This window comes from Marmota marmota, unplaced genomic scaffold (genome assembly GCF_001458135.2).
Source record: "Marmota marmota marmota unplaced genomic scaffold, marMar, whole genome shotgun sequence".
NCBI classification, from domain to species: Eukaryota; Metazoa; Chordata; class Mammalia; order Rodentia; family Sciuridae; genus Marmota; species Marmota marmota.
The window spans coordinates 642,001-666,386 of NW_026002338.1; positions in this window are offsets into that span (position 1 = coordinate 642,001).

Genomic DNA, 24,386 nt, shown 5'->3' on the forward strand with positions numbered 1-24,386 from the left:
GTTGATGTTATGGTTATGTTTAGTGATTAGGGCCACAGCCGAGTCAGGATGACACATGGTAATTTTACCAGAAGTAGTGGTTGAGAGGTGACCCCAGCGAACCATTAAGATGATGACTTTTGAGTTCTTGCGGAGTTCCCGTTGAGTTCCGGTTGAGCTCTCACGGGGATTCCTGAAGAGTTGGTTGGGGAAGTTCTGGTGGTTGGAGTTCCAGTTGGTGTGTGGTGTGTTCCTGGAGGAGCCGTGTGTGTGGTGTTCGGGAGAGTTCATGGAGAGTGTGATGGTGGAGTTTGGAAATAAAGTTTGTTCCTGCTTGAGTGGCTCGTGATTTATGCCCAGCCAGACTGCAACAGTTTAGGGTTACTGATAGGTTTAGATGAGGGTTGGGGATAGTGTTAGGGTTACTGTAATTGTTAGGATTAGGGCAGATTTAGGGGTAGGATTATGGTTAGCATTAGGTTATGGTTTAGGGTTAGGATTAGGGTTAGGTTTAGGGTTAGGNGCGGCAGGAGCCTTCCTCCCCTAACATTAACCTTAAGCCGAATCCTAACTGTAAGTGTAACTCTAAACTTAATCCTAACCGTAACCCTAACACAAAACCTAACACAACCTTAATACTAACACTAAAATTAATCATAAACCTCACCCTATCCCTAAACATAGGGGCTAGTGGTCTATCAATCTTATTTATTTTTTCAAAGAACCAGCTTTTAGTTTTGTCAATTTTTTCGATTGTTTATTTTGTTTCAATTTCATTGATTTCAGCTCTAATTTTAATTATTTCTTGCCTTCTACTGTATTTGCTGCTGATCTGTTCTTCTTTTTCTAAGGCTTCGAGGTGTAGTTTGAGGTCATTTATTTGTTGGCTTTTCCTTCTTTTAAGGAATGAACTCCATGAAATGAATTTTCCTCTTAGTACTGCTTTCATAGTGTCTGGGGCTGGATTGGCGTGCGGCAGGAGCCTTCCTCGTCCGGGGCTGGCTTGGCGCGCGGCAGGAGCCTTCCTCCCCTAACATTAACCTTAAGCCGAATCCTAACTGTAAGTGTAACTCTAAACTTAATCCTAACCGTAACCCTAACACAAAACCTAACACAACCTTAATACTAACACTAAAATTAATCATAAACCTCACCCTATCCCTAAACATAGGGGCTAGTGGTCTATCAATCTTATTTATTTTTTCAAAGAACCAGCTTTTAGTTTTGTCAATTTTTTCGATTGTTTATTTTGTTTCAATTTCATTGATTTCAGCTCTAATTTTAATTATTTCTTGCCTTCTACTGTATTTGCTGCTGATCTGTTCTTCTTTTTCTAAGGCTTCGAGGTGTAGTTTGAGGTCATTTATTTGTTGGCTTTTCCTTCTTTTAAGGAATGAACTCCATGAAATGAATTTTCCTCTTAGTACTGCTTTCATAGTGTCTGGGGCTGGATTGGCGTGCGGCAGGAGCCTTCCTCGTCCGGGGCTGGCTTGGCGCGCGGCAGGAGCCTTCCTCCCCTAACATTAACCTTAAGCCGAATCCTAACTGTAAGTGTAACTCTAAACTTAATCCTAACCGTAACCCTAACACAAAACCTAACACAACCTTAATACTAACACTAAAATTAATCATAAACCTCACCCTATCCCTAAACATAGGGGCTAGTGGTCTATCAATCTTATTTATTTTTTCAAAGAACCAGCTTTTAGTTTTGTCAATTTTTTCGATTGTTTATTTTGTTTCAATTTCATTGATTTCAGCTCTAATTTTAATTATTTCTTGCCTTCTACTGTATTTGCTGCTGATCTGTTCTTCTTTTTCTAAGGCTTCGAGGTGTAGTTTGAGGTCATTTATTTGTTGGCTTTTCCTTCTTTTAAGGAATGAACTCCATGAAATGAATTTTCCTCTTAGTACTGCTTTCATAGTGTCTGGGGCTGGATTGGCGTGCGGCAGGAGCCTTCCTCGTCCGGGGCTGGCTTGGCGCGCGGCAGGAGCCTTCCTCCCCTAACATTAACCTTAAGCCGAATCCTAACTGTAAGTGTAACTTTAAACTTAATCCTAACCGTAACCCTAACACAAAACCTAATACAACCCTAATACTAACACTAAAATTAATCCTAAACCTCACCCTAACCCTAACCATAACACTAACACTAACTCTTTTCATTACCCTAAACCTAGCCCTAAAACTTACCCTAACCCTAACACTAATCCTAACATAACACTAACCCTAACCCTAAAATTAATATTAACTCTAACCCTAACCCTAAATAAAACACTAATACTAAATCTAACACTAACCCTAATGCTAACCCTAACACTAACACTAACCCTAACCCTAAACCTAACAGGACTTCTCACCCGAACCCTAACACTAACCCTAACCACAACAGTAACCATAACCTAACACTAAACCTAACCCTAACACTAACAATAATCCTTAACCTAAACCTAATGAAAACCTAACCCTAACTCTAACCCTAACACAAACCCTAACCCTAACACTAACCCTAAATCTAACCCTAACACTAACCCTAACACTAACACTAAACCAACCATTACCCTAACCTAACACTAAAATAACTCTAACCTTAACACTAACCCTATTACTAAACCTAACCAAAACAATAATACTAACCTTAACACTAACCCTAAATTTAATCCTAACCACAACACTAACCTTAACCCTTACCCTAACAGGCACACTCACTCTAACCCTAACACTAACCCTAACAGTAACACTAACCCTAAACCTAAACCTTAACCTAACCCTTTAACTAACCCTAACCCTAAACCAAAACCTAACCCTAACCCTAACTTTAACCCTAATCTGTCACAAACTCTAAACCTAATCATAAGCCTAACCATAATTCTAAATATAACCCCAAACCTAAACCTAACAATAATCCTAAATCTAACCCTAACAAGCCCCTAACCCTAAACCTAAATGTTCCCTTAACCTATCCCTAACCCTAACACTTAAACTAACCCAAACACTAACCCTAATTCTAAAACTAACCCTATCCTTAACCTAACAATATCCCTAACCCTAACCTAAGCCTAACATTAACCTTAACACTAACACTAACCCTAAACTTAACAATAACTCTAACCCTATCTCTAACCCTAACCCAAACAGTAATCCTAACCCTATCCTTATTCCTATTATTATTATTATTATTATTATTAGTTTTTCAAAACATTACAAAGCTCTTGACATATCCTATTTCATACATTTGATTCAAGTGGATTATGAACTCCCATTTTTACCCCGTATATAAAATGCATAATCACTTCTGTTACACATCCACATTTTTACATACCTCCATACTAGTATATGTTGTATTCTAACATGAACCCTAACCCCAACACTAACACTAACACTAATCCTAACATTAACCATAACCTTATTACTAACCCAATCCCTAACCTAAACACAAAACCTAATCTAAATGATAAACCTAAACCTAATCTAACCCTAACCCTAAACTTTATGTAACAATAACACTAACCCTAAACCCAACCCTAAATCTATCACTAAACCTAACCATAACCCTAACACTAAATATAACACAAACCCTAACCCTAATTCTAACCCTAATCCTTAACCTAACCCTAACCCAAACCATAATCCTAAACCTAACCCAAAACTAACACATTCCCTACCCTTAACCCTAACCCAAAATCTAAGCCTAACCCTAAAGCTAACCCTAATCCTAAACTAACACTAAGCCTAAGTCTAATTCTAACAATAACCCTAACCGTAAACCTTAAATTAATCCTAATCCTAACCATAAACATTATCGTAACTCTAACCCTAAACCTAACTCTAACTCTAACACTAACTCTAAAATTAACCCTAACCCTAACACTATCCCTAACCCGAACCCTCACCCTAACACTAACACTAAACCTAAAACTAACCTAACCCTAACACTAACGCTAACCCTAACCCTTACACGAACCGAAACCTAACCGTAACACTATCCTAAACCTACACCTAAGCCTAAACTTAACCCGAAAACTAAACCTAAACCTAACACTAAAACTAACACTACCCTAACCCTAACCCTAACACTTATCCTAACCCTAACCCTAACACTAACCCTAACCCTAACCCTACAAGGAAGCCTAAACCTAACAAGAACCCTAACCCTAACACTAAACCTAACCCTAATCCTATCCCTAACCCTAAAACTATCCTAAACCTAACCTTAACCCTATCAATAACCCTAACACTAATACTAACACTAAACCTCACCATAAACTTAACCCTAAACCTATCACTTAATCTAAACCTGACTCTAACCCTAACCATAAACATAACCTTAACACTAACCCAAAGAGTAATCCTAAACCTAAACCTCAACCAAACTGTAACCATAAACCTAACCCTAACCGTAAACCTACACCTAACCCTAACACTATCCCTAACCCTAACTCTAACATAAACCCTAAACTTAATCCTAATTGTAACCCTAATACTAACCCACAACCTAACCCTAAACCTAAAAAAAACCCTGTTAACCTAAAACTAACCCTTACACAAACCATAATCAAATAATAATGCTAAAACTATCCTAACCATAACCCCTAACTAAACCTAATCCTAAACCTAACCCTAACACTACCCTAACACTAACCCTAACCCTAACACTAAACTTAACCCCAACCCTAACCCTATAACTAACCCTAAACCTAAAAGTAAATCTAACCCTAACCCTAACCGTAACCATAACCCTAACCAAAATTCTAACTCTAATCATAACCCTAACCCCAATGATAACCTTAACCCTAACCCTAACACAAACCCTAACCATAACTGAACATTAACCGTAACATAACCCTAATATTGCCACTAAAGCCAACCCTAACCCTAACTCTATAATTAGCCCTAACCCTAACCTGAACCCTAAGCCTAAACCTAAACCTATCACAAACACTAACACTAACCTTAAGTCTAACCCTAAAAATAACCCTACCCCTAACCCTAATACTAATCTTAAACCAAAGCTTAACCCTAATCATAACTGTAATCCTAAGTTAACCCCAAACCTAACCCTAACACAAATCCTAACACTAAACCTAACACTAACCCTAACGCTAACCCTAACCCTCACCTTAACATTAACCATAACCCTAACTCAAAACCTACCCTATCCATAAACCTAACCCTGTCTCTAAACCTAACCTTATTTCTAACACTAAATATAACCCTAACCCTTACCCTAACCTTAACACTCAACTAATCCTAACCCTAAAGCTAACAATAATCATAACCCTAAACCTAACACTAATCCTAAACCTGACTATAACCCTAAACAAAACACTAACACTATCCTTAACCTTAACTCTACCCCTAACACTAACTCAAACCATATCCCTAATCCTAAACTTAATCCTAACAGAAACCGTAACCCTTACCCTATTCCTAACCCCATCACTGATCCTAATCCTGCCTCTAATCCTATCTATTACCCTAAGCAAAACCCTCACCCTAATGCTACCCTAGTCCTAAAACTAATCCTTAGCATATCCCAAACACTATTTTACTAGTCCTAACCCTCAGCCTAATTCTAGCTCTACCCTTAACACAAAACTTGACCCTTATTCTGACCCTAACCCTTACCCTAGATTTAAACACTAACTCTAACCCGGACCCAACTCTTCCAATAACAGTAAAACTATATCTAAACCTCACAGTAAAACTAGCAATAGACGAAACCTAATCCTAAACAGAGTTCTAAATATAGCCCTAGCCGTAAACAAAATCCTTGAACTAGCCCTAACAATAACCCTTAACCTAACGCAAAAACTAACCCTACCCCTAGACCTAATGCTCTTCCTTATTCTGGCCCTAACCCTAACCCAAACACTGAGGCTTACCCTAACACAAACCCTAGCTCTAAACCTTATCCTAACCCAAAACCTAACACTAACACTAGACTTATCCATAAACCTAAATCTAAAATTTGCCATAACCATAACCCAAGCTCTTACATTACTGATAGCCCTAACACTAGCCATAAAAATCACACTAAATTCACACAATCCAAGCCCTCATCTAGCCCTAAAATTACACTAATTGTAACCCTAACCATAACCCTAGACCTAACCCTAACCCTAACCCTTGACCTAGTCCTAAAAATTAGCTCTAACTCTAACGCTTTCCCTAATCAAAACATTAACTCTAACCCTAGCCTTGGCTCTAACCCTAACCCTCGCCCAAAACCTAACCCTAACTCAAACCCTAATACTTACCCTAAACTTAACGCTAACACTAACCCTAGGCCTAACCCTAACCATAGTAATAAACTTAAACTTAACCCTAGCCCTAACCTTACCTCTAACTCTATCCATAACCCTAAAAATAAGCCTAAACAAAATTCTAACCTAGGCCTAATGCTACACCTATCACTAACAATAACCATAAACATTACTCTAAACCTAACCTGAATTCTAAACTTAACCCGATCATTACCCTAATCCTAAACTGAACCGTAATGCTAATACAAGCCTTAATCCTATAGCTTAACCTAAACCAAACCATACTCGAACCCTGACCCTAATAAAACACCTAGCTCTAAACCTGACCCTAACCCTAAACCTAACCCTGACACAATACTAGCCATAACCTAACCATAAAACTACCACTTACTTTGAACCTAGACCTGACATTAGCCCTAGCCCTAATCTTAGCCCTAGCCCTAACACATACCATCATCCTGGCACTAAACCTAGACTTAATCCAAATCCAAAGCCTAACCCTAGACCTAAATCAAACTCTAACCTGAATCCTAGTTCTAAACCTAGCTAAAATCCCGTCCCTTCTTGTAAATCTAACCCTAATCCTAACACTAACCATAACCCTAGCTCTAACCATAAGCCTAAACAGAACACTATCCCTAGCGCTAATCCTAGCCCTAATTTAGCCCTAACCCTTAACCTACCCCTAACCCAAGCCCAAAAAATAACTCAAATTGCACCCCAGTCTTATTTCTAGTTCTAACCCTATCCATTACCATAACTCTTACACTACCCATAAACTTAATCCTAATGCAGACCCTAGCCTTAAACCTAGATCTAACCAAAACAATAAATCTAAGCCTAAACCTCATCCTATCACAAGCCCTAACACTCTCACTTATCCTAAAAATAGCCGTAACCCTAGCCCTAGCTCTAAAACAAAACTGAGCCATAGCCCTAACCTAACCCTAACCCAACGGTAATGCTAGACCTGTCATTAGCCCTATCCCTAATTCTTACCCTAACCCTAACAGAAACTTAACCCTACACCTAGCCTTAATCCTAGCCCTAATTTGAGTCCTATCCCTAACCCTGATCAATAACACTTATCCTGACTCTGACTATAACACTAACCCTGACTCTAATCATCTCTCTAAACCTAAACCTAATTTTAACCCTGCACCTTGACCTAGACCAAATGCTATCTCTAAAACTAACTTTAATCTTTACTCTAGTTCCTACAATGGCTGTAGTCCTACCTTATCCTTAACCTAAAACAAAACCTAGCCCTAATCTGATCCCTAACCCTACCTTTAACCCTATCCATAACCCTAACCATAGCCCTAACACTTAACCTAAAACTAACCCAAAAGTTAAACCTTGAACTCATCTGAACCATGGCCCTAATCCTAACCATGACCAGAGCCCTAAATATAGCTCTAATATTATTTATTACCCTAACCATAACACAACCCAAACTCTAACCCTAGGCCTAAAATTAACCAAAGCTCTATCCTAACAATAACCCTAGCCCTAACTGTAGTTCTAATCCTATCCATTACCCTAACCATAACCCTAACTGAATTCTATCCCTAGGCCTAACCTTAACACTATCCCTAACCCTAAGGCTGTCCATTACCCTAAACCTAAAATGAACCTTAAACCTAACCATATCCATTACCCTGAACCTAAAACCAACCCTAATGCTAATTTAACCATAAACCATAACCTAACACATACCCTAACCCTGAATCCAAACCTAATAATACCCTAGCTGCAAAGCTGACCTAACACCCAACCTAACCCTTACAGTAGATCTGGCTATAAACCTAACCCTAAAAATATCCTTAACCATATCCCTAGACCTAACATTAGCCCGAGCAGTAATCCTAGGCATAACACTAAAACAAATCTTAGCCGTAAACCTAGCACTAAGTCTACCCTTAATCCTAACCATATCCTCAACCCTAGACCTATCCCAAATTTTATCCCTTTACGTAGACCAAAACATAGCTGAAACATCATACCTTACCCTATCCCTAGCCCTAAAGCTAGGCCTAAACCTAACGTTAACCCTAGCAGTAATCATAGCCCTAACCCTAAACCTAACCCTATCACTAGCCATAAGAATAAGTCTATCACCCTAGCCCAATCCCTAATTCTAAACCTATCCCTTACAAAAACCCAAACTCTATCCCTATCCCTATCCCAAAAGTTAACCCTAACCTTTGCACAAGTCCTAAAGGTGATTATAATGCTAAGCTTATGCCTAAAGCTCACCCTAACACTAGCCCTAACCTTAAGGCTATTTGAAAAACTAGCCCTAACAGTAACCTAGCTGTAAAACAAAACTAAGCCATAAACCTAACACTAACCCTTAACCTAAACCAAACACTAACCCTAAACCTTGCCATAATTTGAGTGCTAAATCTAACCCTAGGAAAAACCCCGACCTTGACTCGGATCCTAACACTAACTCTAGCTCTAAACCTTGCCTTAATGCTATACCAAGAAGTAGCACTAATAAGAAATTAAGTTCTTTCATTAGCCATTGTCCTAATGCTAATACATATCCTAGTGCTAATCTGAGCCCCAATCCTAGGTTTAACTCTAAGACTAAACCTAAACCTAGCCCTATCCCTAATCCTAAACTTCCCTCTAATCCTATCCCTTACCCCAAGCCAAATACTCACTCTAATGCTACCCTAGTCCTAACACTAATCCTTAGCCGATACCAAAACCTAACTCTATTACAAACCCTAACACTAGGCCTCATTGTAGCTCTATACCTAACCCAAACCCTGACACTTATTCGAACCTTAACACTAACCCAAGATCTAAACCTGACACTAACCCTAAACAAGACCCTAACTCAACCCCTACAAGTAAACCTATACATAATCCTAACAGTGGCACTAGCACTAGACCAAACCTAATCCTAAATAGAGTCATAAATCTAGCCTTAACCCCCCCCAAAAAAAAAACAAAAAAAAACTTGAATTAGACCTAACAATAACCCTTAACCTATCACAAAATCTAACTCTACCCCTAGACCCAATGCTATTCCTAATTCTGTCCCTAACCCTAATGTAAACACTGATGCTTACCCTAACAAAAACCCTAGCTCTAAATCTTATCCTAACCCAAAACCTAACCCTAACACTAGACTTATCCATAACCCTAACCCTAAAACTAGCCATAAAATAACCCGAGTTCTTAACTTACCTATAGCCCTAATGCTAGCCATAAATATCACACAAACATAGCCCTTATCCTAGCCCTAAACCTAGCCGTAATTTTAACCCTAATCATAACCCTAGCCCTAAATCTAACCCTAACCCTCGCCCTAGTCCTAAACCTAGCTAAAACTCTAACTCTTTCCCTAATCATAACAATAACCCTAACCCTAACACTAGCCCTGACTCTAACCCTAAAACTGACCCTAGACCTAACCCTAGCTCAAACCCTAATACTTATCATAACATAACCCTGACACTAACACTAGGCCTAACCCTAACCCTAGCCATAAACTTAACCTCAACTCTAGCCCTAACCTTAGCTCTAAACTTATCCACTACCCTAAAGATAAGCCTAAACTCAATGCTAACCCTAGGCCTAATGCTAACACTATTACTAACAATAAACCTATTCATTACCCTGATATTAGCCCTAAACCTAACCCTATCCATTACCCTAATCCTAAACTGAAACCTAATGCTAATACAAGCCTTAACCCTACACCTTAACCTAAACCAAACTATACTCTATTCCTGACCCTAATAAAACACCTAGCTCTAAACCTGACCTTTACCCTAAACCGAAAACTTACACTAGACATAGCCATAACCTAACCATAAAACTACCACTTACTTTGAACCTAGACCTATCATTAGCCTAGACCTAACACATACCTTCATCCTGAAACTAAACCTACCCTTAATCTTAACCCGAACACTAACCCTAGCCCTAAATCAAATTCTAACCTGAACCCAGCTCTAAACCAAGCTATAACTTCATCCCTTCCCCTAAATCTAACCCTAACCCTAACACTAACACTAACACTAAGCATAACCCTAGCCCTAACCCTAGGCCTAACACTAACTCTAACTCTAGCACTAATCCTCACCCTAATTTAGCCCTAACCCTAAACCTATCCCTAACCCTAGCCCAAAGAATAACTCTAATATCACCCCAGTCCTATTTCTAGCTCTAACCCTATTCGATACTGTAACCCTAACACTAGCCCTAACATTAATCCTAATGCAGACCCTAAACCTAAACCTAGATCTAACCATAACAGTAAATCTTAGACTAAACCTCATCCTACCTCTAGCCCTAATACTATCACTAAGCCTAAAATAGCCCTAGCTCTAAAACAAAATTGAGCCCTAGACCTAACCCTAACCCTATCCCAATGATAACGCTAGACCTGACATTAGCCCTATCCCTAATTCTTACCTTAACCCTAACTCAAATCCTAACCCTACACCTAGCCTTAATCCTAGACCTAATTCAAGTCCTATCACTAACCCTGATTAGTAACATTGATCCTGACTCTGACCCTAACACTAACACTATCTCTAATCATCTCCCTTAACCTAAACCTAATCTAAGAAAAAGACCTTTACCTAGACCTAATGCTAACTCTAAAACTAGCCCTAATCTTAGCCCTACTCCTTACTATAGCCGTAGACCTACCTTATCCCTAACCTAACCCAAAACCTAGCTCTAATTGGAGCCCTAACTATAGCTATAACCCTATCCCTAACCCTATCCCTAGGCCTATCACTTAACCTAAACCTAACCCCAAAACTAAACCTTTAACCAACCCAAACCATGGCCCTAATCCTAACCATAACCCTAGCCCTAACCCTAGCTCTAATCATATTAATTACCCTAACCATAACCTAACCAAATTCTAACCGCATGTCTAACACTAACCATAGCCCTAACCTAACAATAACCCTAGCCTTAACTGTAGCTCTATTCCTATCCATTACCCTAACCATAATCCTAACTGAATTCTATCTCTAGGCCTAAACTTAAAACTATCCATAACCCTAAATCTGTCCATTACCCTAAACCTAAACTGAACCCTAAACCTAAACCTAACCATATCCATTACCCTAACCGTAACACTAACTCTAATGCTAATTTGAACCCTAACCCTAAACCTTAACCTAACACAAAACATTGAATCCGACCCTAACAATATCCTAGCTGTAAAGCTGACCTAACACTCAACTAAACCCTTACAATAGATCTGGATATAAACCTAGCCCTAAAACTATCCCTAAACATAACCCTAGACCTGACATTAGCCATAGCTCTAATCCTAGTTCTAACCCAACCACAAATCGTAGCCCTAATCCTAGCACTAAGCCTAGCTTTAATCCATAACCTAACCCTAGCCCTATACTTAATTTTATTCCCTGACCTAACCAAAAACCTTGCTGAACCTCATACCTTACCATAACCTTAGCACTAAACCTAGGCCTAAACCTAACACTAACCCTAGCACTAATCTTAGCCCTAATTTAGCCCTAACCCTAAACCTAACCCTATCCCTAGCCCTAAGACTAACCCTAAATCTCTCCCTAGACCTATCTCTACTTCGAACGCTATCTCTTACCATAACCAAAACTCTAACCCCATCCCTAGTCCCAACCTTAGTCCTAACATTTGCCCTAGCCCTAAACGTGAATATAACACTAAACTTAAGCCTAAAGCTCATCCTAACACTAGGCCTGACCCTAATGCTAATTAAAAAACTAGCCCTAACCCTAACCTAGCCCTAAAACAAAACTGAGCCATAAACCTAACCCTAACCCTTAACCTAAACCAAACACTATCCCTAAACCTAGCCCTAAACTTTGCCATAATTTAAGTGCTAAACCTAACCCTAGGAGTAACCCTGACCCTAAATCGTATCCTAAAACTAAACCTAGCTCTAAACATTGCCTAATGCTAAAGCAAGAACTAGCCCTAATCAGAAATTAAGATCTTTCATTAGCCTTAGCCCTAATTCTAACACATATCCTAGCACTAATAGCCTAGGTTTAACCCTAAGACTAACCCTAACCCTAATCCTACCTCTAAACTTATTTCTTATCATAAGCAAAACCCTCACCCTAATGTTATCTAGACCTAACCCTAATCCTTAACCTACCCCAATCCCCAACTCTATTACTAGTCCTAACCCTAGCCCTCATTCTAGTTGTAAATCTAACCCAAACCCTGACACTTATTCTAACTCTAACACTCACCCTAGAACTAAATCTCACACTAATCCTAAACCAAACCCTACCCCTACCCCTACCACTACCAGTAAACCTGTACCTAAACCTAACAACACTAGCACTAGACCAAACCTAATCCTTATATAGTCATAACTCTAGACCTAGCCCTAAACAAAAACTTTGCACTAGCCCTAAAAATAACCCTTAACTTCACCCAAAGACTAACACTATCCGTAGACCCAACACTAGTCCTAATTCTGGCCCTAACTCTAACCCTAACTCTAATCCTAACCGATAGCCCTAATGTTAGCCATAAACATCACACAAACCTAATCTTATCCTAGTCATTGAACTAGCTCTAATCATAACCCTAATAATAACCCTAGCCTGACTCTAAACCTAACGATTGCCCTAGCTCTATCCCTAGCTTATATCCTAACACTTATTCTAAACCTAACCCTGACACTAATCCTAGGCCTAAACATAACCTTATCCCTAAACCTAACCTTAATTCTAGCACTAACCTTACCTCTAACCTTATCCATTAACTTAAAAGTAAGCCTAACTCAAATGCTAACCCTAGGCCTAACGCTAACCCTATCACTAACACTACCCCTATCCATTACTCTAAACTTAACTTGAAGCCTAAACCTAACCCTATCTATTACCCTAACTATAACCCTAACCCAAACGCTAATTCAATTCTTAACTCTAAACCTTAAGCTAAACCAAACACTACCCGACCCTGACCCTGATAATACACCTAGCTCTAATCTTGACCCTTACCCTAAACATAATCTTTGCACTAGACCTAGCCATAATCTAAACCTAAAACTCTTCCTAACCAAAACCTTAGACTTGACATTAGCCCTATCCCTAACCCTAGCCCTAGACCTAACACAAACACTCAAACATAGCCCTAAAGCTAGCCTTAATCATAACCTTAACCCTAACTTAGCCCTATCCCTAAACCTAGCTATACCCCATCCCTTTCCCTAAACCTAACCCTATCTCTAACACAACCTCTAACCCTAACACTAGCCCTAACCCTAACACTAACCCTAGCACTAATCCTAGCATTAGTTTAGCCCTAATCTTAAATCCACACCTAACCCTAGACATAAGACTAACTCTAACTCTAGCCCTAGCCCTATTTCTAGTTCTAACCCTATTTGTTATTATAACAGTAACACTAGCCCTAAATTTAGCCCAAACCATAGCCCTAGTCCTAAACATAGATCTAACCATAACAATTAATATAAGATTAAACCTCACCTTACTACAAGCAATAACAGTATTGCTAATCCCAAAAGTAGCCCTAACACTAGCCCTAACTCTAAAACAAAACTGAGGCATAGTCCTAACCCTAAGCTTAACCTAAACATAACCCTAGACCTGACATTAGCCCTATCCCTAATTCTTAACCTAATCCTAACACAAATCCTAAACCTACACCTAGCCTTAATGCTCGCCCTAATTCGAATTCTATTCCTAATCCTAAAATTAACACTGACCCTGACTCTGACCCTATCACTAACCCTATCTCTAATTATCCGTCTAAACCTAAACCTAATATAAACACTAGACTTATTCCTAATGTAACCCAAATACTATCCCTAATTGTAACCCTAGTTCTTAAATTAGCCATAGTCCTACACACACCCTAACCTAACCCAAAACCTAGCCCTAATTCGAGCTGTAACCCTAGATTTAATCGTAGCCCTAATCCTATCCCTATCCCTAACACTTAACCTAAATCTAACCCTAAACCTAAACCTTGTCCTAACCCGAAACCTAAACTGAAACATAGCCCTATTCCTAACTATAAAACTAGCCCTCAACCTAGATATAACTTTTCATTACCCTAATCGTAATCCTAAGCAAATTCTAACCCTAGGCCTAACCCTAACCTAATGATATCCCTAGTCCTAATTGTAGCTCTAATCATATCCATTACCTGAACCATATCTTTAACCAAATTCTTACCCTAACACTAAACTTAACACTAACCCTGAACCAAACCCTAACCCCAATTCTACACTAACCCTAACCCTAACCAGAACTCTAACCCTAAACCTAACCCCAAAACTAACCTTAACCATGAACATAATGCTAACCCTAACACTAACCCTAACCCTAACCCTAACCGTAACACTAACCTTAACCCTAATTGTAACCCTAAACCTAATAGTAAACCTAATCCTATCCCTAACCATAGCAGTATCCCTTACCCTAACCCTAACACTAACACTAACATAGAACCTAACCCTACACCTAACACTACCCCTAACCCTCAACCTAAACCTTACCCTAAAACAAATCCTAACCCTATTCCTTACACTAATCCTAACCCTTACCCTAACCCTAACCCTATTCCAAACCCTAAAAGTAAACCTAAACCAAAACCTAACCCAAACCCTAACCCTAACCCTAACGCTAGAAATAACCTAAACATAATCCTAAACCTAACCCTAAAACAAACCCTAATCCCATCCCTAACTGTAACAATAACCCTAACCCTAAACTTAACCCTAACCCTAAACCTATTTCTAACCCTAACACTCTCCCTAACCCTAACCCTAAAACTAACACTAAGCTAACACTGAACCTTACCCTAACCCTAACACTAACCCTGAAACGAATCCTAATCCTAACCCTTACACTAACTCTAAACCTAACACTAAAACTAACCCTAACCCTAACCCTATCACTAACCCCAAACATAACCCTAACCATAAACCTAACACTAACCCTATTGCTATCCCTTTCTTTAACCCTAACACTAACACTAACCCTAATTCTAACGCTAACACTATACCTAAACTACACGTAATCATAAAGTTAACCCTAACCCTAACCCTATGCCTCACTCTAACCCTCTTTCTAATCATAACCAAAACCCTAATTTTAACTCTAAGCTAACACAAAACCTAAACCTAACCCTAACCAAAACCCTAACCCTAATTATAAAACTAACCCTAACCCTAACTCGAACCCTAACCCTAACCCTAAGCCAAAATATAACCTTAATCGTAAACCTAACCCTAACCCTAACTCTAACCCTAACCCTAACCCTAACTGTAACACTATCCGTAACCATAATTCTAACCCTAAAACTAAAAGTAACCATAAAAAAACCCTAACCCTAACACTATTACTAATTCTAACCCTAACAAAAACAGTAACACTGAACATAACCCTAAAACTAACCCTAACCCTAACCCTCACCCTAAAACTTACCCTAACACAAACCCTAAACCTAAACCTAAACCTAATACTAACCTTAACATAAAAGTAACCCTAAAACTAACCCTAAACCTAAATCTAAGTCTCACTCTAACCTGAATAATAATCATAATCCTAACCCTAACCCTATCGCTAACCCTATCAAAAACTCTAACCCTAAAACTTATCCTAACACAAATCATATTCCTCACAGGAACGCTAATCCTAGCCCTAACACTAACCCTAACCATAAAAATAACTCAAAACATAACCCTAACCCTAACTAAAAACCTAAATTTAACACTAACACTAGAACTAACCCAAAACATAAACCTAACTCAAACCCTAAAATGAACCATAACACTAACCATAACCCTAACTGTAATACTAACCCTAACCTTAACCTTAGCCCTAAACCTAAACCTATCTCTCAACCTAACACTGTTCTTAAACCTAACCCTTACACAAACACTAAACCTAACAGTAAACCTAACATTAACCTTAACACTAACCCTAATCCTAATACTTACTAACCCTAATCCCAACACTAACCCTTTCACTAACCGTAACTCTAAGCCTAACCCTAAACCAAACACTAACCCTATCCCTAATTCTTACTTTATCCCTAACACTAACACTTACCCGAACCCTAACATTATACCTAAACTACACATAAACCTAAAAGTAAACATAAATCTAACCTTACATCTCACTCTAAACCTCTTTCTAATCGTAACCAAAACCCTAATTTTAACTGTAAACCCAACACAAAACCTAAACCTAACCCTTACTCTAACACAAAACATAATTCTTACCCTAACACTAGCCTTAACACTAACTCTAATGCAAAAACATAACCCTAATTCTAAAACTTATCTTAACCCTAAACCGAACCCTAACCCTAACCCTAAACCAAAAACTAACCTTAACCATAAACCTAACCCTAACCCTAATACTAAACCTAACCCTTACCCTAATCCTAACCGTAACACTATCTTTAACCCTAATTCTAAACCTAAACCTAAAAGTAACAATAATAATATTCCTAACTCTAACACAATTCCTAACCCTAACCCTAACACTAACATTAACACTTAACCTCACCCTAAACCTAACCCTACCCCTAACCCTCATTCTAAAACTTACCCTAACACAAACCCTAGACCTAAACCTAACCCTAACTGTAATCCTAAACCTAACCCTAACACTAAGCCTAACCTACAAATAACCTGAAAACTAACCCTAAACTTAAACCTAAGCCTCAAACCACCCCGAATTCTAACCCTAACCCTAACCCTAACCCTATCCCTAACCCTATCACAAACCCTAACCCTAACCCTTAACCTAACACAAACCATATCCCTCACACGAACACTAATCCTAAAACTAACCCTATCCCTTACCCTAACTATAACTCAAAAACTAGCCCTAACCCTAACCCAAAGCTAATCCTAACCCTAACCCTACAACTAAACCTAAACCTACCCTAACCCTAACCCTTAAAAGAACCATAACCCTTACCCTAACCATAACTGTAATACTAATCCTAACCCTAACCTTAGCCCTAAACCTAAACCTATTTCTAACCCTAATAATCCCCCTAACCATAACCCTAACACTAACACTAAAGCTAACTCTAAACCTAATCATAACCATAACACTAACCTTAAAACTACCCCTAACCTTAACTCTTAAACTAACGCTAAACCTAACTGTAAACCTAACACTAACCCGAACACTAACCCTAACCCTAAGACTATTCCTAACACTAACCCTAACCCCAACAATAACCCTCCCACTAACCGTTACACTAAGACTAACACTAAACCGAACAGTAACCCTATCTCTAAGCCTTACTTTATCACTAACACTAACACTTACCCGAACGCTAACAATATACTTAAACTACCCATAACCCTAAAACTAACCCTAACTTTAACCTTATGCCTCACTTTAACCCTCTTTCTAATCATAACCAAAATCCTAATATTAACACTAAACCTAACACAAAACCTAAACCTAACCCTTACCCTAACACAAACCATAAGTCTTATACTAGCACTATCCTTAAGACGAACTCTAACCAAAAACTTAATCCTAATTCTAAAACTAACCTTAACCCTAACACATACCCTAACCCTAACTCTACCCCAAAACTAAACTTAACCATAAACCTAACCCTAACTGTAATACTAAACCTAACCAAAACCATAACCCTAACCATAACACTATCTCTAACCCTTATTCTAACCCTAAACCTAAAAGTAACCCTAAACCTATCCCTAAACCTAACACTATCCCTAAACCTAACCCTAACACTAACACTAACACTGAACCTAAATCTAAACCTAACCCTAACACTAACCTTCACTCTAACCCATACCATAACACAAACCCTAACACTAAAACTAATCCTAACCCTAAACTTAACACTAACCCTAACCTACAAGTAACCCTTAAACTAAACCTAAACCTGACCCTAAGCATCACTCTACCCCGAATCCTAACCGTAACCCTAAACCTTACCCTATCCCTAACCCTAACACAAACCCTAACCCTAAATCTTACCCTAACACAAACCATATCCCTCATATAAACAGAATCCTAAAACTAAACCTATCCCTAAGCTGAACTCTAAAACTAACCCTAAACGAAACCTAAACCCTAAAGCTAACCCTAACCCTAAAACCAACCCTAAATATAACCCTAACCCTAAGCATAAAATGAACCCTAAAACTAAACCTAACCCTAACTGTCATCCTAACACTAACCCTAACCGTAGCCCTACCCTAAACCTATCCCTAACCCTAACACTCTCGCTAAACCTAACCCTAATCCTATCACTAAAGTTAACACTAAACCTAACCCTAAACCTAAAACTAACACTATCCGTAACACTAACAAGAACATTAACCCTAATGCTAACGCTACCTCTAACCCTAACCCTTACACTAACCCAAAACCTAACCATAACCCTAACCCTAACCCTAAAACTAACCCTAACCATAACCCGAATCCTAACCCTAACACGATCCCTAATGCTAACCCTAACCCCAGCCCTAAACCTAAAACTAACCCTAAACCTTTCCCTAATTCTAACACTATCCCTAACCCTAACAATAATACTAACCCTAACACTTACAATAATCCTAAACCTAACCCTAATCCTAACACTAACCCTAACCCTAACACTCTAACGTACCCTATCCTAAGACTAACACTAACCCTAAAGCTAACTATAAACCTAAACCTAACCCTAACACTAAACCTAACTTTAACCCTAGCACTAACCCTAAACCTAACTCTAACACCAACCAAAACACTAATCCTAAACCTAACCCTAATTCTAACTTTAACACTAACTCTAATCCTAACCATAAACCTACGACTAACCCTAAAACTATCGCTAAACCTAAACCTAACCCTAACACAAATCCACACCTTGACTCTAATCCTAACACAAACCCTAACCATAATGCTAACCCTAACACAAACCCTAACCAAACCCTAACCTTAAACCTAACCTCACTTTAACCCTAACCCTTACTTAACCCTAATCCTAACCCTAACACTACCCCTAACACTAACCCTGAAACTAAGCCTAACACTAACCCTAACACAAAACCTAACCTTATAACTAACCATAACCCTTAACCTAACCCTAAAAATAACACTAATCCTAACCCTAACAGTAACCCTAAGCCTAACCCTAAATCTAACTCTAATGTTAACCATATCCCTAACAATAACCTTAACTCTAACCCTGTCACAAATACTAACCTAACCCTAACAGTAACCCTAAACCCAACCCTAACACTAACTTTAAAACTAAACCTAAAGCTAACTTGAAACCTGACCATAAACTTAACCCTACACAAACACTAACCCTAACCCTAATACTAAACCTAGGTTTAACCATAACCCTAATCTTAACTGTAAACCTAACCCTAACACAAACCCTAACCATAACAGAAACTCGAACATTAAACCTAACACTAACCCTAAACCTAAGAATAACCCTAACCCTAAGACTAACCCTAACCCTAACCCTAAGACTAACCCTAACCCTAGAACTAAACCTAACCCTAATACTAACCCTAAAACTAACGTCAACCCTAAAGCTTACCGTAAACCTAACCCTAACGTGAACACTAACCCTAAACATAAACCAAAATACATAATATTAAAATAAACCCTAAACATAACCGAAACACTAAAAGTAACCCTAACCCTAATCCTAATGCTAACACTAACCCAAAATTTAACTCTATTTCTAATGCTAACCATAACACTAACCCTAAACCTAACCCTAATGCTAACCATAACACTAAACCTAATCCTAATCCTAAACCTAAAAATAAACCTAACAGTAATCCAAACCCTAACACCAACCCTAACCCTAATCCTAACTGTATCTTTACACTACTCCTAACCCTAACTTTAACCCTATCACTAACCCTAACCCTATCTTTAACCCTAATTGTAATCCTAATCGTAACCCTAACCGTTACCCTAACACAAACCCTAACACTCTTCATAACAGTAACCCTAACCCTAACCCTAATGTTAACACTAATCCTAACTCTAACACAAACAATAACCCTAACCCTAACACTAACCATTACCCTAACACTAAACCTAACTGTAAATCTAACCATAAACCTACCCTAAAACTAACCCTAACAAAAACCCTAACCTAAACCTAAACCTAACTCTGTCTCTAACCCTAACCCTAACTCTAATGTAACAGTAACCCTAACCTTAAGCATTACCCTAATCCTAACAATCACCTAATCATTATCCTAAACCTAACACTAACACCAACACTAAACTTAACACTACCCCTAAACCTAACTATAACTCTAACCCAAACTCTAACACTAACCCTAACCTTAACCCTAACACTAATACTCATTCAAACCCCAACCCTAACCCTAAACTTAACCCTAACAGTAACCCTAAATCTAAACTTAAAACAAACCCTAACACAAACCCTAATCCAAACACTAATCCGATCACTAACCCTAACCCTTACCCTAACACTAAACCTAAACCTAATTTTAACACTTATATTAAACCTCACAATATATCTAACCCTAAACTTAACACTAAATCTAACCCTAACCCTAATACTAACCATACACCTAACTGTAACCCTAACCCAAACACTAATCCTAACCCAAAACCTAACAGTAACTGTAACACTAACCTTAACCGCAAACCTACACCTTACCCTAACACTAACCCCAAACCTAAACTTCACACGAACCCAAATCCTAACCCTAACCATAACCATAAAACTAACCCACATCCTAACAATGACAATAACAAAAACCCTAACTTTAAACCTAACCCTAACACAAACCAGAACCCTAGCCCTAACCTAATCCTAAACCTAACACTCGACTAGCACTAACCCTAACCATAGCTCTAATCCTAAAAATAACTTTAACCCAAAGCCTATCACAAATCCTAACCCCAACCATAACTCTATAACTAACACTAACCCTAACCCTAATCCTAAACCTAACACTAACCCTAAACCTAACCCTAACTCTAACTGTAACACTAACATTACTCCTAACCATAACCCTAACCATAACACTAACCCTAATCCTAATCCTAATGCTAAATCTAACCCTAACGCTAACTCAAAATTTAACCCAACAAAAACTCTAACCCTAAACCTAACACTAACCCTAAAACTAAAAATATACCTAACCCTAACTCTAAAACTAACCCTAACCCTAATCTGAACCCTAACCCTAAACCTAACCCTATCACAAACACTAACCCTAAAAACTAACACTAACCATAACCCTAAGTCTTATTCTAACCCTAACCCTAAATGTAACCTTAGTCATAACTTTAACCCAAACACTAACCCCAACCCTAATACTAACACAAACCCTAATAATAACCCTAACACTAACACTAACCGTAACCCTAACTCTAACACTAACACTAACCCTAACCCTATTCCTAACTATATCCTTAAGCCTAACCCTACCTATAATCCTATCACTTACCCTAAGCTAAACCCTCACACTAATGCTACCCTAGTCCCAACACTAATCCTTAGACTATCCCAAACCCTAACTCTATTACTAGTCAAACCCTAGGCCTAATTCTAGTTCTAGCCATAACCCCAAACCTGACCCTTATTTTGACCTTAACACTAACCATAGTTCTAAATGTGACACTAAACTTCAAGCAGACCCTAACTCTACTCCTAAAAGTAAATTGATACCTAAACCGAACAATAACACTAGGACGAGACCAAACCTAATCCAGAATAGAGTCATAAATCCAGCCCTAGACCAAAACAAAAAACTTGAACTAGCCCTAACAATAACCCTTAACCTAACAAAAAGACTAACCCTACCCCTAGACACAACACTATTCCTAATTCTGCCCCTAACAGTAACACAAACACTGAGGCTTACCCTTAAACAAACCCTAGCTCTAAACTTTATCCTAACCCAAAACCTAAAACTAACACTTGACTTAGCCATAACCATTACCCTAAAACTAGCCATAACCATAACCCGAGCTCTTATATTACCTATAGCCCTAACACTAGCCATAAATATCACACAAAGCTAGCCCTTATCCTAGCCCTAAACCTAGCCCTAATTGTAACCCTAACCGTAACCCTAGACCTAACCCTAACGCTAGCCCTAGTCCTAAACCTAGCTCAAACTCTCACCCTTTCCCTAAACATAACAGTAACCCTAACCCTAACCCTTGCCCTGACTCTAACCCTAACTCTCACCCTAGACCTAACCCTATTTCAAATTCTAATACTTATCCTAAACCTTACCCTTACACTAACCCTAGGCCTAACCCTAACTCTAGCCATAAACTTAACCTCAACCCTAGCCTTTACCTTAGCTCTAACCCTATCAATTACCCTAAAGATAAGCCTAAAACAAATGCTAATCCTAGGCCTAATGCTAACCCTATTGCTAACAATAACCATATCCATTACTCTAAACATAACCTGAATCCTAAACCTAACCCTATCCATTATCTAAATTCTAAAACAAAACCTAATGCTAATATAAGCGTTAACCATAAACCTTAACCTAATCCAAACCATATCCAGACACTGACCCTAATAAAACACCTTGCTCTAAACTGTCCCTAAACCTAAACCTAACACTTACACTAGTTCTAGCCATAACCTAACCATAAATCTACCAGTTACTTTGAACCTAGACCTAACATTAGCGCTAGACCTAATCTTAACCCTACCCCTAACACATATCCTCATCCTGGCACTAAACCTAGCCTTAGTCCTAACCCGAACCCTAACCCTAGCCTTAAATCAAATTCTAACCCAAACTCTAGCTCTAATCCTAGCTATAACCCCATCCCTTCCTCTAAATCTAACCTAACACTAAAACTAACACTAACCATAACCCTAGTCCTAACCCTAGGCCTAACCCTAACTCTTACCCTAGTGATAATCCTAGCCCTAATTTAGCCCTCACCCTAAAACTACCCAAAACCCTAGACCAATGAATAAATCTAATTGCATTCCATTCCTATTTCTAATTTTAACTCTATCCATTACCATAACCCTAACACTAGCCCTAACCTTAATCCTAATGCAGGCCCTAGCCCTAAACCTAGATCTATCTATAACAAAAAATCTAAGCCTACACATCATCCTACCACTAGCCCTAACACTATCTCTAATCCTAAAACTAGCCCTAACCCTAGCCCTAGCTCTAAACCAGAACTGAGTCATAGACCTAACCCTAACTCTAGACTAAAGTTAATGCTATACCTGACATTAGCCCTATCCCTAATTCTAACCCTAACCCTAACACAATACCTAACACTACACCTAGCCTTAATCCTAGCCCTAATTCGAGTCCTATCCTGAACCCTGATCAGTAACACTGATCCTGACTCTGACCCTAACACTAACCCTATCACTAATCATCTCCTTAAACCTAAATCTAATCTAAAATCTAGATCTTGACCTAGACCTAATGCTATCTCTATAACTAACCTTAATTTTAACTCTAGTTCTTACAATAGCCTTAGTCCTACCTTATCCCTAACCTAAACCAAAACATAGTCCTAATCTGATTCCTAACCCTAGCTTTCACCCTATCCATAACCCTAACCCTAGCACTAACACTTAACCTAAACCTAATCCAAAAACTAACCCTTGAACTAACCCAAACCATGGGCTAATCCTAACCATAACCCTAGCCCTAAGCCCAGCTCTAATCTTATTTATTACCCTAAATATAACCCTAACAGAATTCTAACCCTAGGCCTAAAACTAACCATAGCTCTACCCTAACCATAAAAGATCTCGCTGTAAAACGAACCCTAAAACAATCCCTAACCATAACCCTAGAACTGACATTAACCCTAGCTGTAATCCTAGATCTAACCCAAACACAAACCCTGGCCCTAATCCTAGCACTAAGCCGAGCCTTAATCCTAACCATAACCTTAAACCTAGCTGTATCCCTAATTTTATCCCTTGACCTAGCCCAAAATGTAACTGTAATATCATACCTTACCGTAGTTCTAGCACTAAACCTAGGACTAAACCTAACACTAATCCTAGCACTATCCTAGCCCTAATTTTGCCCCAACCATAAAACTAAACCTATCCCTAGCCCTAAGAATAACTCTCTCATTCTAGCCCTATTCCTAGTTCTAAACCTA